This window comes from Stenella coeruleoalba, assembly GCF_951394435.1.
Source record: "Stenella coeruleoalba genome assembly, chromosome: 21".
NCBI classification, from domain to species: Eukaryota; Metazoa; Chordata; class Mammalia; order Artiodactyla; family Delphinidae; genus Stenella; species Stenella coeruleoalba.
In genome coordinates this window covers 21,499,005-21,515,753 of record NC_137167.1, presented here as the reverse complement: position 1 = coordinate 21,515,753, position 16,749 = coordinate 21,499,005, and the positions used below count along the sequence as shown (strand labels likewise).

Sequence of the window (16,749 nt, the reverse complement as noted above, 5' to 3'; positions counted from 1 at the left end):
CAGTTGAAAAATTGTCTTTCTCCACCTTTGCCAATGTACACAATTTCTGAGATATATCACACACTCTATTTACTGTCCTTGGCTTGGCTTCAACTGGAGAGAGCCAGTTCCTTCTGAGACAGCCTGAAATTTGTGGCAACCTTATTACAAATGGTCTATTTTTTTCTCATGGAAATATTTTACTCCCTATATTTTTCCATACTGTGACTTTAAGAAGAACTTTGTTCCAAGATGGTGGCTGTTGAACATCTCTACTGTTATGCTTACCTACTAAGCTCTAAGAAAATAATTTCTAGAAGGGAATTTGTAATTTTAGTACTGTTGATATTTTAATTCAAATTCCAAATTTCATTCATCCATGCATTTATTCACTCCAGAATATTTTTGGCTTATCACCTATGGGACAGGCACTGTGTTCAGGGAATCTAACTTGAACAGGTCCTGACTCAGACTCATACTCTTCTCGGGGAGAAAAACAAATAATCAGATAAAATCCAGACTGTGAAAAGTGTAACAAAGAACAAAAATGGTATTTCTGGGTCCTTATTTAATAATAATTAGGTCTTTAAAATAGAGGGAAAAACATCTAGAGAATTTACTTTAAGATGGTTTGGAGTAGGGAGCCCTTTATGGAAGTAAGGTTTAAACTGAGACTCAGATAAGAAAGATCCAGTCATATGAAAAGACAAGAGAAGAGAAACTTTGAAGATCATGAGATTGGAAAGTCTGGTGTATGAATGGAACAGTGAGTTCAGTGGCTGGGGAAATGGGGTGACTAGAAAGAAAAGCAGGGGTCAGGCCATGTAGGGCCCTCTCAGTCATGGGAAGCCACTGAAAGACTTTAGTGGGTAGTGTCTTGCTCCTAGGATAGGATTTACATTTATTTATTTATTTATCTATCTATCTATTTAAACGTTTTATTTATTTTTGGCTGCGTTGGGTCTTTGTTGCTATGCTTGGGTTTTCTCTGGTTGTAGCGAGTGGGGGCTACTCTTCGTTGCAGGGTGCGGCCTTCTCATTGTGGTGGCTTCTCTTGTTGCGGAGCATGGGCTCTAGGTGTGCGGACTTCAGTAGTTGCAGCACATGGGCTCAGCAGTTTCAGCACGTGGGCCCTAAAATGTACGGGCTTCAGTAGTTGCAGCATGTGGGCTCAGGAGTTGTGGCATGCGGGCTCAGTAGTTGTGGCACACGGGCTTAGGTGCTCCATGGCATATGGGATCTTCCTGGACCAGGGATCGAACCCCTGTCCCCTGCCTTGGCAGGTGGATTCTTAACCAACGCACCAGGGAAGTCCCAGGATTTACTTTTTTTTTTTTTTTTTGCGGTACGTGGGGCTCTCACTGTTGTGGCCTCTCCAGTTGCGCAGCACAGACTCCGGACACGCAGGCTCAGTGGCCATGGCCCACGGGCCCAGCCGCTCCGTGGCATGTGGGATCTTCCCGGACCGGGGCACGAACCCGCGTCCTCCGCATCGGCAGGCAGACTCTCAACCACTGTGCCACCAGGGAAGCCCTACATTTAAAAAAATTATTTTTTCAGCTTCATGGTTGAGAAGGTTGAAAAGGGCAAAAGTAGACTTCAGGAGAGCAGTGAATGAATAATCCAGGAACAACGTAACTGTGGGTTGGACCAGGGTGATGAGAGTGGAGGTGGAGGAAAGTAGTTGAGTATAAGATCGATATGGACAGAAGCACCAAGAGAGGCTGAGGAGTGGTTGTGAGGGACGAGAGAAGGAAGGGGTCAAAGGGGAATCTTGGGTTCTTGGCTGGTAACTAAATGAATGACAGCACCATTCACTGAAATGTAGATGACCATGACAGGATATGTCTGGGAAGGTCAGACAACATATTTGGGACAATCAACCTATCTGGGATGCTTAAGAGGCATTCATTGTAGATTTCAAATGGATATAAGCCTAGATTTAGGAGGGCATTTTGGGTTAAAGGTACAATTAGTATTTCTCAGCCTACAGATGGTATCTACGTTCATGGGGATAGTTGAGATCAACTGGAGCAGAGTGTGTATGAGTCAGAAAAGACTACTTAGAACCTAGCTGTGAGATACTTCAATATTTAAAAGGTAAGTAGAGGAAGAGGTTCATGCATAGAGTCTGTATCCAAATGGCAGTGACTGAAAGAAAATGGCATTAAAATCAATCACATTTTCTCTTTACCGGGAACTGTCTAAATTGTGGATGCTTGAGAAAATAGAAGAGATGTGATCATGTGTACTCTCCCGATATCTGGGTCAGGTTCTTTATTGCAAAAGTCATAAGATGCTGTTTTAATGTTCATAACAGACTTCCTACCTAATGTATCTTATAATGTTCACATGTATTAAGATTTCCACAAAACCATTACCGTTTTTATTTATTTTGTCTAGATGTAAAGCAGACAGCATGTCACGTTACACGTATTGTTAAAATTCCTGCAGCCTAATGTATACAGATTTGTGAATTTTGAATGATTTGAAGTTCATGAATATCTCAAGGTTGGTTTGTTTTGTCTTGTTCAGACCCTGGATATCATGTTTTTGCAGTTTAATATATTTCTTGAGTGGAAAGAAATGTTTAGATTTCCAGCTAGATATAAGATTGTCAGAGAGGAAAAAAAAAGAAAGATTGTCAGAGAGAATAGAAGTTAAACACATAGAGAAACAAAGGTAACACATTTTGAAAAATATTTTAAAAACCTTCAGGGCTTCCCTGGTGGCTCAGTGGTTGAGAGTCCGCCTGCCGAGGCAGGGGACGCGGGTTCGTGCCCCGGTCCGGGAAGATCCCACATGCCGCGGAGTGGCTGGGCCCGTGGGCCATGGCCACTGGGCCTGCGCATCAGGAGCCTGTGCTCCGTGGTGGGAGAGGCCGCGGCGGTGAGGGGCCCGCGTACCGCAAAAATAAAACCAAAAAACAAACCTTCAAATAGTCTAGATAAATGCATTCAAAGTGTTTTATTGTTATTCAAAACCCTAGAGAAAAAAAGGTTAGCTTTGGGGAAAATTAATGTATTTTGTGGGCTTAGACATAAAATGATTGCTTAGTACTCCATTTTTTAGAAAACATATAACTTTTTGAACAGTACTACAATAGAAATATAATATAGGGATAAAATGTATAAGGAAATTTTAATTTGATAATTTTAACCTCATATGCCATTTCCATAAAAACCTGATTATCCACACCTGTCAAGTTGACAGGTGAGAAAGTCAACTTGCTCTTGAATGCCAAAGACTATTTCAGACCTTTGAGTTGTCCCATTAATCCAGTCCGATTTGCGTGCTTCTTACATGCCTTTTAGAAGGCCAATTTGCTTATATCCCTTCCTTAAAACCTATTTACTATAGTCCTCATTTACTAGCTGAGAGAACTGAATACCTTAGCCACTGGGACTGTTGGGTGCTGACATCTCATAGCTGAGTGCTTATGTGAAAATCTCCCTTGGCAAAATGGAATCCCCCAGTCCAATGTCATGTCTCCATCCCAGGGGAAGCCTGCCTCCAATGGTGATCAATGAGGGCATATAAAGGACTGTTCACTAGAGGACAGCTCTGTAGGGATCTCAGTTCTAAAACTCCCTGAAGAATCATTTGAGGTCCATGTTGCAACTGCATCATGGTTCAGCCTTGCCCTGTGCTAAATCCCACTTCTTTTACTCCCTTGCATGTATAATTCCCAAGACCAATCCCCAGTAAATCTCAAGCACACAAGTCTCCAATTTAGAGTCTGTTTCCAGGGAACCAAGCTAAGACAGCATATATTCATAATCGATCTTAACAGCCTGTTCTCACTCTTGCCCCTGCATATGGGAGAGATTTGTATGCGTGATACTGTGAGTCTTTCAGAGCTCAGTTTCTTTTCTGTTTTCTACTATCTCCCTCAGATTTACTGAAATTAATCTCAGTATTTTAGGGATGTATTCAGTGGTTCTCTAAAAAGTTATTTATGTCTCTTGCACCTTTGAAGAAGTAGCTTGGCTTAAAAGAATAAGCATAGTATGAAGGACTCAGAAAACTTGGATTATACTTTATACATTATACTTTTTACTCTTAACTTTTCTGTGTATCAGTGTTTACACTTAAAAGTCAGCTTAATGGCATCTACCCTGTGGATTTCTAATAATATTCCAAATGAGATTAGACACAAAAATAAATTTGTAAATTAGAAATAGGTTATAATCTATGAACATAATCATATTTTTAAAAGAAAAATACCATTATTAAAAATAATAGGTGAATTTTTCACAATCATGCACTTTTAACCTCTTCTGATATTTTTCAGTCTGAATTTGTATATGACTTAAAAGTATATATAAATTAAGAGTCTCAGAAGACTTTAGAGATTGTCTATTCAAATTCTCTTTCTCCCAGATGAAATGGAGATAACATAATACTGAGAAATTGGTCTATTTTTATATGGTTAGTTAGAAAAAGATTCACAGCTAGACTTAGGGGGGCCCCACTTCCCCAGTTCTTCATAGTTATTTTTTAACTTACAATGATAACAGAAATTTGGTCAATTATTTTTGACTTGTAATCCTTACTTACCAGTATTTATTGCTTTGCAAAAATTTTTCCATTTTGAATAATTTAGCTTTGTTTTCTTTTTCATTTTGTTTTCTATTTTTTCCTTTTGATTGAAATATAGCCTATCAAAATGAGCTTACATAGGACTGTACTGAATATTGTCTCCAAAAAGAGCATGTAAGCCCTTTAATATGAAACTGAGGCAGTACTAAATACAGACTTAATTCAGTAAACTTACATCTTAGCAAATGGCCTTTTTACCTCTGTGGACAAGTTGGTGTGTGTGTGCGTGCGTGTGTGTGTGTGTGTGTGTGTGTGTGTGTGTGTGTGTGTGTTTGCATTTTAAAGAATGGCATTTTCCCATAGCCACAAAAGCACTCTATATAAGAAAATAAGTCACATTTGCCACGTAGAAGCAGGAACTATGGGACTGGTTATAGCTGACTTCTGTCTCTGATTTCTCCATTCCCATTATTCTGTTTGACATTTCTGAAGCCAGTTTTACATTTTAGTAGAGTCATAAATAATGGCAATAACCTGGAAAGGTTGGAATATACAAGAATGGAGAAAAGAGATAAATAACATATGCATGTCTTTACGTTAAAAGGGCAAGGGGGCCTTAAATGTTGGGTGAACCCAGTTCCAAGCAGAATACACTGAGAGACTGGGAAAAAATACATGTCAGTCCCTAGACTTCCAATTCAATAGGAGGGTGGGTCCTTCCCCATCTTGAGGCTACTTTGAGGGTGTTCTACCAGGGCTCTTGCACTAACTGACAATTAGCACAATTCAGTCAAGTTTAAGCTGAGAAGGGATCTGTTCCCCGACCTGCCTACTCCTCCAAAGCTGAGGCCACTGCAGTGAACAACGCCAGGGAGAACCGCTCCCAGCTCCACCTTTGCTATATGACCCACTCCTTCACCCGCACAGCCCACACAGCTATACTGCAGCCCTGCGTTAGGCCTTGTAGAGAAAAAAAATTATTGCAAATTGCTCTCATTTTATTTTCTCTGGATTATCCCTTCTTGCGTTTATTTTTGAGGAGCAGATATTTAAAATTTAGATTTTCCTTTTCCACAACAATGGAAAACATATGCAATTCATTCACAATTTACAAACTCAGCAAATGGAGGCATTTCTAGGCATTGCTTTTTTGTGTTTTCAAATGTAGTTAAGAAAATGGCTCTCTATGGCTTCTGTTGGAGCTTAAAGGGAGGCAGGGTCTTGCCTCTGTCCCCAAACAGTATCTAAAGATTCTGAGGCTATTCAATACTCTATGCCAAGAAGCGAGTGATTTCTGTGAGAAGTAACAGCCAGCATAGATATAGCTAAAGGAAGGCAGGAATGCAGCCGCGAATTTGCTTGGAATCTAAAAATCTCACCTGAAGGTTGTTTACAAAGGGGCTGGAACTGAGATAAGGCTGGATTTGAGAATGGCCTGGGGAAGCGAGGCTACCAAGGTGACAGCATTCAGTTGGGAAGCTTAAGACAAGCACTGTCTGATGAGGATGATGGTCTGACTGATCTGACTGAACCTGAAGACTAAATTTGCAGGATTGAGAGGCGATTAGAAGTAAATGATTATAAAGATTACAGAAAACACAGTGGCAATGCTTCAAAAACAAAACACTGCTTTCCTGTCTGAGTAATGACAAGAATATGAAATCAGCAGCCTCAGTTGACATTCATGTCCTGCTGTGGGGAGAGGACAGGAATTCGGGTTTGCACTGAGCGATCCAGTTCATCTCCACTCCACTGGACCCAAAACTGGATAATTATATTCCTCTTTTCTTTCTGATTCATCTTTCATCAAAAAGCTGTATGACCCATCGTGTCAATAAAACCAACAAAGATGGCTGGGAAGGAAGTGTCCAGATATTTCGAGGCTTCCCAAACCAAGGAAATTGTATATTTCAACCACTTATACTGATTTTTTTTAAATGCCAAGCTATGCGGCTCAGCTGTCAGAGCCGTGGAGTGAAAATAAAATTAGGGGCCAAATGCCTAAACCCTCAAGAAATGTCATGGAGAAGAAGCTAAAAAAAGTAAAAGGTTTTCCTTATTATTATTTTCTTAATGTTTAAATGTATGGATTTTGTTATCAGTGCTCTGAAAATGGAGCCATTGGACCAAATGCTTATGTTTAAGAAATGCTTTGGACTTAAACACCATTTTCTTTTCTCTTGGATTAATTTACTTGCAGATGTGTGACATAGTTCGGGAATATATACCCAGCTGAAAAATACAGATGAGGGCAGGGCAGAACCTAATTTCTTACTATTCAGACTTTATTGAACAGACAACATAGCTTTCAAAAGAAACATGAACTTCTCTTTCTTATTCACTTCAGGGACAGAGAGATGGAATCGAAAGCAGAAATCAGTTTCCTCCAGTGACCAAAAATAGCATTTTAAAATCTTGTAGTGTTTTGTATTTGCTGCTGTTTTGATTTTTTTTTTTTTCTTTTCCTTGGCAGGCTTGTGCATTACTAAGCAGTCCAGTCCTACTGCATCCTTGGTCCTGCACTTATTAGCGGTAAGGATGCATTAACTGGCTATGCAGCAGTAGGGAATTCACATCATCTCTCTGGGCCATAGCTTTTCTCTGTAAATTGAGTGAGTTTGGCTAAATCATACCCTGCTCCAGTGTTTTGGTCAATTTTCTAGGTCTTTGTAGGTTTATCGTTTGCATGTCCCCCTGTGGGAAGATGGAATCTCTTACTATAGCCCGAGATACTAGAAGATCAGCTAGTTAACGGGCTACAGCCGAAGAGAACATTCCCATCGAGTTGCGAAAGAGACCGTGGGTGGTGAGTCTAGTCTGGAGCCCTAGGAATCTAATGCCTCTTTTCCCCTTTCCCATTAGATGGTTTTTTCCTGTTTTCAATATAGTATTCTGTAGATTTGTACTTCACTTTGGTATCTAAAGAAAAAACACATTATCATTCCCATGGATGATTAGAAAACAAAACTTTGAAAAATTAAATTCATGCCAGGATCTTCCCATCTCAGAATAGCTGGGAAAATATTTATATTGGATGTTGAGCTCATGTCAAATGGCCAAACAATGATTATAGGGAGGTTGTTGTCCTGATTATACATTATCTCCTCGTTATGATTCAATAGTTTGTTAAATAATTTTAATATTATTTAAAATATATTTTGTTGTCCTATAATAACTATAATTTTAAATTGTGTTTGTGAAGTAACTTTATTTACAAATAACCTCTGTCTTAGTGAAATAATTTTGCTTATTAGTAAAACTAAATATTGCTCCTGTTAAACAGAATGAATTGTAAGACTTATGGGGTATGTTAGTTTCCTAAGGCTGCTGTAACAAACTGCCACAAACCAGGTGACCTAGAACAACAGAAATTTATTCTCTCACGGCTCTGGAGGCCAGAAGTCCAAAATCAAGTGTCAGCAGGGCCAAGCTGCCCCTGAAGACTCTAGACTCCAGAAATTCAGAATCAAATTGCCAATACAATGGCAGAGTAAGTGATAAAGAAAAGCTGGAGGTGGAAACGGGACTGCTGTGGGGTTAGAGATACACATCAGGAACGTCATTCTAACAACTCTTTGCTCTTCTCCTAACTGAAGGTGTAGCCTTGTTGATCATTGGTTTCCGTCAAGAATCCAGAGGGGCACTGATGTCTGCCCATAAGTGTGTAAATTTTCAGCATGTCTTTCCTGAATGGGCATGAAAAAGCTGTGAAACACTGGGAAACTGAGATGCTCTATTCTAGCAAGACCCCACCTGGTAAGAACCACGTCTACATCTGTAGCTAAGTATCAGGGACTTCGTCTCATTTTGTAGTGGTTGTGCATGTGTCGTTTCTTCCAGCCTACCTTAAATAATAAACTTTCCAATTCCTTTGTCCATTCTGGGTTCTGTGCTGAGGCCGAGTGCCATTTTAATACAGATAATGTGGGCGTTTTTCTGAGGATTGTGAAATATTTGTTTTGAAGTTTTGGGAGATATTAGTTTCCAAACCCCTGTCTTAGTAAAGATGTAGGAAGAAAGTAAGGACAGCACTGACAGATCAAAGCAGGGCTGGTAGGCATTACAGGTTTGGTAAAAATGGGAAGTTTGAGAATAAGAGACAGAAGAACAAGTTTGTAAAACCAGCTTCTGAGGTTTAACAAACGAAGCCACTTAAAAGGGAATGTTGAAATCACTCAGATACTAGAAGCTGGGTAGAACACAATTTATTGAACAGATGTATTTGGAATGTATTGAATTTGCATTTTCTCTCTGTGATTTGTACATTAAAGTATTTGCCATATCCTTATTTGTTATGAAGGTAGAATGAATGTGCTTTTCTTTGAACATGTGCTTCACTTGCCTTTCACTGAGTCAGAGTTATTTTGCAAACAGGGTTCCATTCAAACGTTATTGCCTGATCCGATAACAGTAACAGGTAGGACTTCTTGAGGCTTTTCTAATCATGTAATAATTCAGTAAATTCTCACAACAATCACAGGAGAGAGTCAACATTACCATTTCACAGCTGGACGCTGAGGCTTGGAGAAGTTCAGGAATTCTTCCAAACCTCACACAAGTCGTAAAAGTTGTAGAACCAAGATGTGAACCTAGTTAGCCCTGCTCCTGCCTTCCTGCTCTTAACCAATTTATCAAACCAACTAGCAGAGCACATTGTTTTATTGAAACTGCACATGTTATTCTAGAGTTTGCAGCTTAAATCCAAGACAGCACTTCTTTTCCCTTATATTCTCAGGTTTTAGTCATCTAACTCATTTCTACAGATCAGTATATTTCTATCATCATAAATATACTGAGGTGTAAGCATGCTGATGCCAGTGCAGCATCTAGGCATGAGAACGGAACGTATTACCTTGAAGCACCCAAATTTGGTCAGTGGGTTAAAGAGTAGTATGGCTACTTCGTGTCCTCTTGACACTCTGGCACAGCCCTTTTAAGCTATGAGAGAATATCAGTATTGATGTGTATCCAAGTCACAGATGCCTTACCTTTTCTTGAATGTTCTCCAGCGCCTCAGAAGCAGCGTGATGCTGAAGATAAACTATAAGAAGAGGGCTGGAAGTGTGAGAGGGCTACGCGCACGGGAGATGTGGACCCGAACAAGAAGGCTGGAGCCACAGTGGATGTCTGGTTTGGGAACTCGCTGCAGCTCCTAGAGATTACCAGGTAGCATGTTAGAACTGAAGTCTGCTGAGCCTGTTACGTGAACTGCAAACATAGTTTGGAGTCAGAAGGTCCGGCATGTGGGCCAGCCATGGGGACACTCTTGGGAAAGGGCAGTCTTACCAAATCAGTCCCTGCAACAGGGAGCAAGGAGTCTTCTTAGTTCATCCAAATCTCATCTCTAGCCATCTGGCGTGGGTTCCAGAGAGTTTGTGTGGTACCGAGTTAGAACCCTGAGTTCCCAGTAATAAAAACAGGATGAAATGATTGAGGGACTTGACTTTTCCCTAGCAAGCCGACTTCCCTGTATCCACCAGCTCCTTCCTCTTCTCCAACATGTTATGAAAGCTAAAGGATCTGTGTTCATAGCAATGTCTTCTGTGCCTGACCTTCAGATGACATACGATAGGCTTCCTTTTGAAGCATCAATGCTGTTTGACATCCTAAGTAATGTGGACGTAATATGTAAAGATGTACAGTGGAAGTTTTGATTTGAAGCCTGGTAATAGGCTTCACAGTTTTGTTTCCTGGTTAGGAGTATTTTCATGGTTGCCACCAGAATGCCTACGTAGGGAAAAAAAAGGGGGGGGGTGTTGAGGAAGAAATGACAGGGGCAAATCTTGATAAAAGTTTAATTCACTGACAGTCAATAGGAGAAAAGACATTACCAGCTGCATATATTAACACACCCACTCAGGTTTTGAAATATCCATTTAAAATAACTTAATTAAAACCCAGTTATAGAAACTTTCCACACTAACAATGAAACATCTATTTTATGATCATTCTACATGTCAGTGGACTTTAATTTTTAAAAATGAACTGCAGTGCCTTTTAAAAAGAGCACTAAAAGGGAAAACCTACATAATACTCATACTGTTTCAAAGATATTTTTGCCTTGATTTGAGAACATGAATTCTAGTCGTCCTCTCTAATACGGGGAAAACAGAAAGCATTCGAAGCAGAGGATGGCTGTTAGTATTTGTCCTGTTTAAAGAAATTTTCATCTTAGGCACATTAAGGAACTAAACTACAAAATTTGTGTTTTGACAACTGTGTAAGAAATTAATTTTTAAAATATATACATATTATGTGTGATGTTTTTATAACATGCCATCCAATTAAAACTTTTTAAAAGTATTCAGAAAAAAATTAATTTATTAAGCATTTTAGAAACCCTGATAAATGTAGTAATATGAATATAAAGCAAGCTTTCCAGAAAATCACTTCCCATTTTCTATTTTTGGCCAGAGTCCTCTTTTAGCCAATAGAGGGGTGAGCCAGACCTCACAATGTGAAGATGGTGCCTCTTGTTCCTGGCTCACAAAGAATTTGGTGCCACATATTCCTCTGCTTGTCATAGACCTCAGTCTGGTTCAGCATCCACGTGTGTGCTGTGCCCAGCATCCCCTCTTGGGAGCCAGCATCCGTCACAGCTTCCATGAACAGCAAGTTATCCTAAACTGTCTATTGGATCCCATTAGATTGTAGGCTCCTTTAGATTTCTTTAGATTGTGCATTTTAGGACTTCGGAAATAAGAATGTAATTCCACACCCAAAATAAAGTGGTACCAGTGTCTATTTTACCTAAATGCTCACAGATACAGTAGCTCCTGTGCTCCTTACCTTTGTTGTTTTCATGATGTACCTGGAGCTGTCATAGCTGTTGGCAGAACTAACACATGACTGGATTATAAGCAAACTTTGAAAAGAAGGGTTTATGCTTTTAACGTTAATGCAAAATTGAAAGATTTGAGTTTCTCACTTAACGTCAATAACACATTTGTTTGTTTCCTACCTCCCTCAAACAAATTTTTCCTTGCACAATATATTTGTAATATATGAGTGCGCAAACACGTCAGTGTTTACACATTGGAAAACTGAGATTTTAGTATTAATGTTGCCATTCAGCTTTTCGTCAGGCTTTTCCTGCTCAGAAACATTTGAGTTTTCCCTATTTTCTACATCATCAATCCCAAACTCCTCTATCTGGTCGTCAATCCATCCCCTCTCCAAGCAGGCTCCACCCGTCCCATCAAATATATTCTTTGAGTTCCCAATGAGCACACACTTATCAAGCCCTTCTCCCTCACCTGTGCTCACCTGCACCAATCTCCAGGCAACTCTCTGAATTCAAAGATCAAACATTCTCTAGAATAGCTCAGTCCTTACATAACCAATTTCCTAATTTAGCACTGAATTTGATATTTAGTTATACATTGCATCAATTTGTAATATGATGCTATTATTTAATTATTTTCTATGTGTCACTCTGTTTTCCTCAACTGTTCTGGAAGCATAAACAACTAAATCATGAAGGGGTAAGTATGAAGTTCAGAAATAATCAAACTGTTAGCAATGCCATTTCCCGGGTTGGGGGCCGAGCGGGTTGGGATGACTGAAAGCAGAAGACAACTCCGGAACCTGCTCATTTCCAGCAAGGACAGCGATAGTAACTTCTCCTAGCAGCAGCCCCATCCTATAAATACTCAAGCCCTCACCCTACCAAGGGGTCGTTTGCTGTCCTGGTTGGGTCCTGAGAAATCAGGGTTGGGGAAGTAAAGAGAGGAACAGTCTCTCATCAATTTAGGACTTTCCATTGTTATAATCTCATTGCTCCAAGAGTTGTTTAAAGACACGGTTGAATGGAATTAAGTCTGCCCTTATTTTTCAACCCAGATGGAAAAAAAAAAGTGAAGCATTCATGGAATACAAATCTAAGATGACTTTTCTGAAATTGTATTTTCTTCCTGGAAATGGCATAGCAAAAGCTATAACAAAATGTTTATAGAATTTTAATATATTAAGTTGTAAGTAAAATGCATGCATTTGAAATACATTTATCATAATTTTATATAGTTTTATAGCATTAAGCATATATATATATATATATATATATATATATATACACACCTCTATATTTATATAGATTTCTTTGTATAGATCTATCCAGACACGACTCTTTAAACTTTTATATATTTTAATCTCCAGTGAGAAATACCAAAGTGAAATAGGTCATTTCTTTCCATGGTGGAGCTGATGGCTGACTCCAAGCTATGACCAAATGATCTCTCTTTGAAGCCAGATGAGAAATATGAACATGGGCTTATTTTTCCTTATGTGCATCTTCAAGAGTCCATTAATAATTCTGCTTTCATAATGATGAGAGTTAACTTTTAGAACAATTTATGCAAAATAAAAAAGACTAAGAGAAGAGGTCTTTGTCTCTTCAAGATGACATAACTTTGGCTGTGGAATTTTTTTAAATCTTAGAGGACAATTGTGTGTTTGGGGGGAAAAACGGGGACTGACTCAGAATGCTGTAGTTAAAACATCTCCAGTTACCTTACACTCTGAAGACATGAAATATGTTCCAACTGTTGGAAACTTTCAGTTAAAACCAATCTGAGTTTTTCTGCTCAAAGTCATTAATTCAGTTTGTTAGACCCAGATTCTCTCTTTCTTAACAAAGTGGAACATAAACAACTCAGACTTCCCTAAGAAAATTAAAGAGTGGTAGATAAGGTCCTTATACATAATTTCTAATACTTATTTATGCTTACTCTGTATCCTGCACTGTGCCAAATTCTTTGCATGCATCATCTCATTTAATCTTCACAGCAATCTTATGAGGTAAATACAACTAACAGGACCATTTTCTGAGGAGAGGACTAAAGTTTAGGGTTTTAGATGCTTAATGTCATAGAATTTTGGCAGATCTAAAATTCATACCTGGACATTCTGACTCAGAAGTTAAAGCCTTTAACCACTATTCTATTTTGCCTCCCAGAGAAAAATAAGCCTTAACTTTCACCTTATTTTCAGCTGAAGATGAGAATCTCCTTGAGAGCACAGTTCTATGATGATAGCCCAGAAAGAAGCTTAAGACTTTGCACCTAATTCCAATGTGTGGGTCTCTGCCCACAGGCTGAAGGCAGACCGATTCTCAAGCAGACGAGACAAAGCCAATCTTATTTTCAAGTCCTAGAGGAAGATGACCCACCACGGAGGAGTGAGAAAGAAAAATTCTGTTCCTGTAGAGGATGGAGTTTTGAGTCACTTCACTTGGATATTAAAGGGAAGGGGCCCCCATCCATATAGATGACCTCACATTGCACTTATTTCAGAGCCTTTATCGTGCCGGTGTGGCATTTCCAGCCTCCCTGTCTGAAGTACTCAAAAGTTAAGCACAGATGCTTCAACTGTATCTCAGTTGCTTCCTAGTAACCACTGCTGATTCATCCTATAAATAGTGTCTTAAAGAAGCCTTTTTCCAATGTGCACCTGCAAACCCGGACCACAGCTTGTTGGAGGTGATGTCTTTCTCTCTCTTACCTGGGAAGAGTCTGCTGACCTTGGTCCTCTGCTCTGAGCATCTTCACTCTTCAGTGTCACCAGGAGTGACTTTATAGACAGCCTTAGCTGTTTGGGGCAGAAAGACGCAACTTTCAGGCTGAGCACAACCTGAAAAAGGTTTTTATCGTTGTTGCTTGCTGTGGCACACTGGCAAACTCCCCAACGTCATCTTTACTGATCTGTTGCTATTTGAGGTCAGGGACCTTATTCCTCTTGTTTACCACTATATCCCGGTTCAGCAGTGCTCGGCATGCTGTAAGTGCTTAATCAATACTTAACGAAGTTCATGAGTGAGCGAACATACTCCCTGTTGTCAATTTCCTCAGATTCTTCTGCTTTGTGATCGCGTTCCTAAAATATCCTCATTTGGGGAACCTGCTCAAAATGAGACAAATTGTTAAAATAAATATTATTCACAAAAGAATAAAATTCACAAAACTGAGCAGGAGGATCATGCAGTGGATAGATGAGGGTTTTGAAAACACATATTACATATAGTTCTGTGTTCTCTTTCTTGAAGAAAAGTTGGTTAAACATACATTACATATACTGTTCTCTCTTTGTTGAAGAACAGTTGATTAAACATATATTAGAGCTTCCCTGGTAGCGCAGTGGTTGAGAGTCCGCCTGCCGATGCAGGGGACACGGGTTCGTGCCCCGGTCCGGGAAGATCCCACATGCCGCGGAGCGGCTGGGCCCGTGAGCCATGGCCGCTGAGCCTGCGCATCCGGAGCCTGTGCTCCGCAACGGGAGAGGCCACAACAGTGAGAGGCCCGCGTACCACCAAAAAAACACAAAAAAACAAACAAAAAACCCCATATATTACATATAGTTCTGTTTTCTCTTTCTTGAAGAAAAGTTGGTTAACCAAAAACAAAAACTTACTCCCGGAGTAGATGAAGCTGGACTAGCAAATGCATTTTTCACAAGCTTTCTCCGTGGCTTCAAGATGAGTATCATCAATAATCAATCAAACACCTGACATTACTTGGTAGTAGAGAGAGGTCACTGTCTTCTCCTGGTCCACAAAGTTCTTCCACATATTTCCCTCCTATTTTTTAAAAACTTGTTTTGACTCCCAGCGATCAATAAAAATTCACCTCGAATATATACAGTGATAAGGATGCCATTGTGCCTCTTCCTTTCTATTCTGGCCTTTCTTTTGACCAAATAACTTGGCCTTTCTTTGGACCAAGTTACTCAGTAAGTTAAAGTCAAATGGTTACAACCTAAAAACATTTTTTTAAAAAAGTTCCTGAATCATAACAAGCACAAACAAAACATGGAAATAAGTTTGGAAGGCTTGATGAGTTTTCTTTCAGATTCAGTGCATCAGTTTGCCTTTCTGTTTGGGGACATTGGTTTATGTGAAAACTAGATAATCACAATTATTAATGATTCAATAAAAAGAGAATGTTTTTAAAGCTAAATCTCATGTCTTTAAGTTATCATGAATCATTCATCACCGTAGCAAGCCCCATAGGGATTTAGGTTCCATAGCTGAATGGCTGGAGCATTCCATAACAATGAACATATACAGACGGAGGACAGAGTAAAAATGGGCAGATCTCACGCTTTAAGATATAATCTTCCACATCCTGGCTATTGTAAATAGTGCTGCAATGAACATTGTGGTACATGACTCTTTTTAAATGATGGTTTTCTCAGGGTATATGCCCAGTAGTGGGATTGCTGGGTCATATGGTAATTCACTTTTTAGTTTTTTAAGGAACCTCCATACTGTTCTCCATAGTGGTTGTAATCAATTTACATTCCCACCAACAGTGCAAGAGGGTTCCCTTTTCTCCACACCCTCTCCAGCATTTATTGTTTCTAGATTTTTTGATAATGGCCATTCTGAGGGGTGCGAGGTGATAGCTCATTGTAGTTTTGATTTGCATTTCTCTAAGAATTAGTGATGCTGAGCATCTTTTCGTGTGCCTCTTGGCCATCTGTATGTCTTCTTTGGTATGCATATGATTGATTCACTTTGTTGTACAACAGAAACTAACAACAGCATTGTGAAGCAATTATACTCCAATAAAGATCTATTAAAAAAAAAGATAATCTTGTCAGCTGAGGGTGTCAGGGAAGCTCTTCACTCCTTATTACACAATGAATATGACTATTTGCATAACAACTCTTTTTGCCTGTTCCTTAAACTTTAGGCACTGCTTATAGTTATCAGACATCTTAAAACTGTCAATAATATCGATACTTAAGAGTATTTAATTCGCTAAATTACCTTACGAAAATTAATTAATTTGTAAAAAGGTGACATCAATACTTTGTATTTAGAAAAAAGTAGTTTTTTATAAATACAAAGCAATTTGAAGCCCACATGTGGACAATAAAATTAAGCTGAATGTGAAGTCTTTGATAAAAGACACAATGAGATTTACTTGGATGATATTAAGTTTTTCCTGAAAAAACAAAAAACCTTTTTTGATATATAAATAAAATGAAATACCTTAATACATTTTTTAACTGTGTGGCCCGACATAAATATTAATTACATTTCTTAATGCTTGAAGTGATAAGTAAGCAAAAGTAAATGAGTGATCTTAGAATATATTTTATTCTGTTAAAAGAGTGTAATATGAGCATTTTTGATAAATCACAATAATGTACAAAGTTTTAGCTATTTGAGCTAAAAGGCAATACTTTGAATAATAGAAAAAGTAAATTTCCCTGCATTATAAGGGTGTC

The 16,749-nt window shown here is 39.0% G+C and overlaps 1 protein-coding gene and 2 long non-coding RNA genes across 7 annotated transcripts in view; 2 read left to right on the top strand and 1 right to left on the bottom strand.

Moving 5' to 3' along the window:
• The window catches only part of LOC307179868, a 57,280-nt gene extending 49,773 nt beyond the window's left edge, over window positions 1–7,507 (top strand). For both annotated transcript variants that reach the window (XR_013825573.1, XR_013825574.1), the window contains one exon: window positions 6,995–7,507. This is a non-coding gene — a long non-coding RNA (uncharacterized lncRNA). The remainder of the gene's footprint in view (window positions 1–6,994) is intronic.
• Window positions 7,508–7,707: 200 nt separating this feature from the next.
• LOC307179869 lies at window positions 7,708–15,436 on the top strand. The gene is made up of 5 exons (XR_013825575.1): window positions 7,708–8,011; window positions 8,118–8,277; window positions 9,531–9,687; window positions 11,982–12,005; window positions 13,510–15,436. It is a non-coding gene; the product is annotated as an uncharacterized lncRNA (long non-coding RNA).
• The window catches only part of LOC307179867 (uncharacterized protein), a 349,430-nt gene continuing 347,023 nt past the window's right edge, over window positions 14,343–16,749 (bottom strand). For all 4 annotated transcript variants that reach the window (XR_013825568.1, XR_013825570.1, XR_013825571.1 and 1 more), the window contains one exon: window positions 14,343–14,415. The gene's annotated coding sequence lies outside the window, so the exon portion shown is untranslated. The remainder of the gene's footprint in view (window positions 14,416–16,749) is intronic.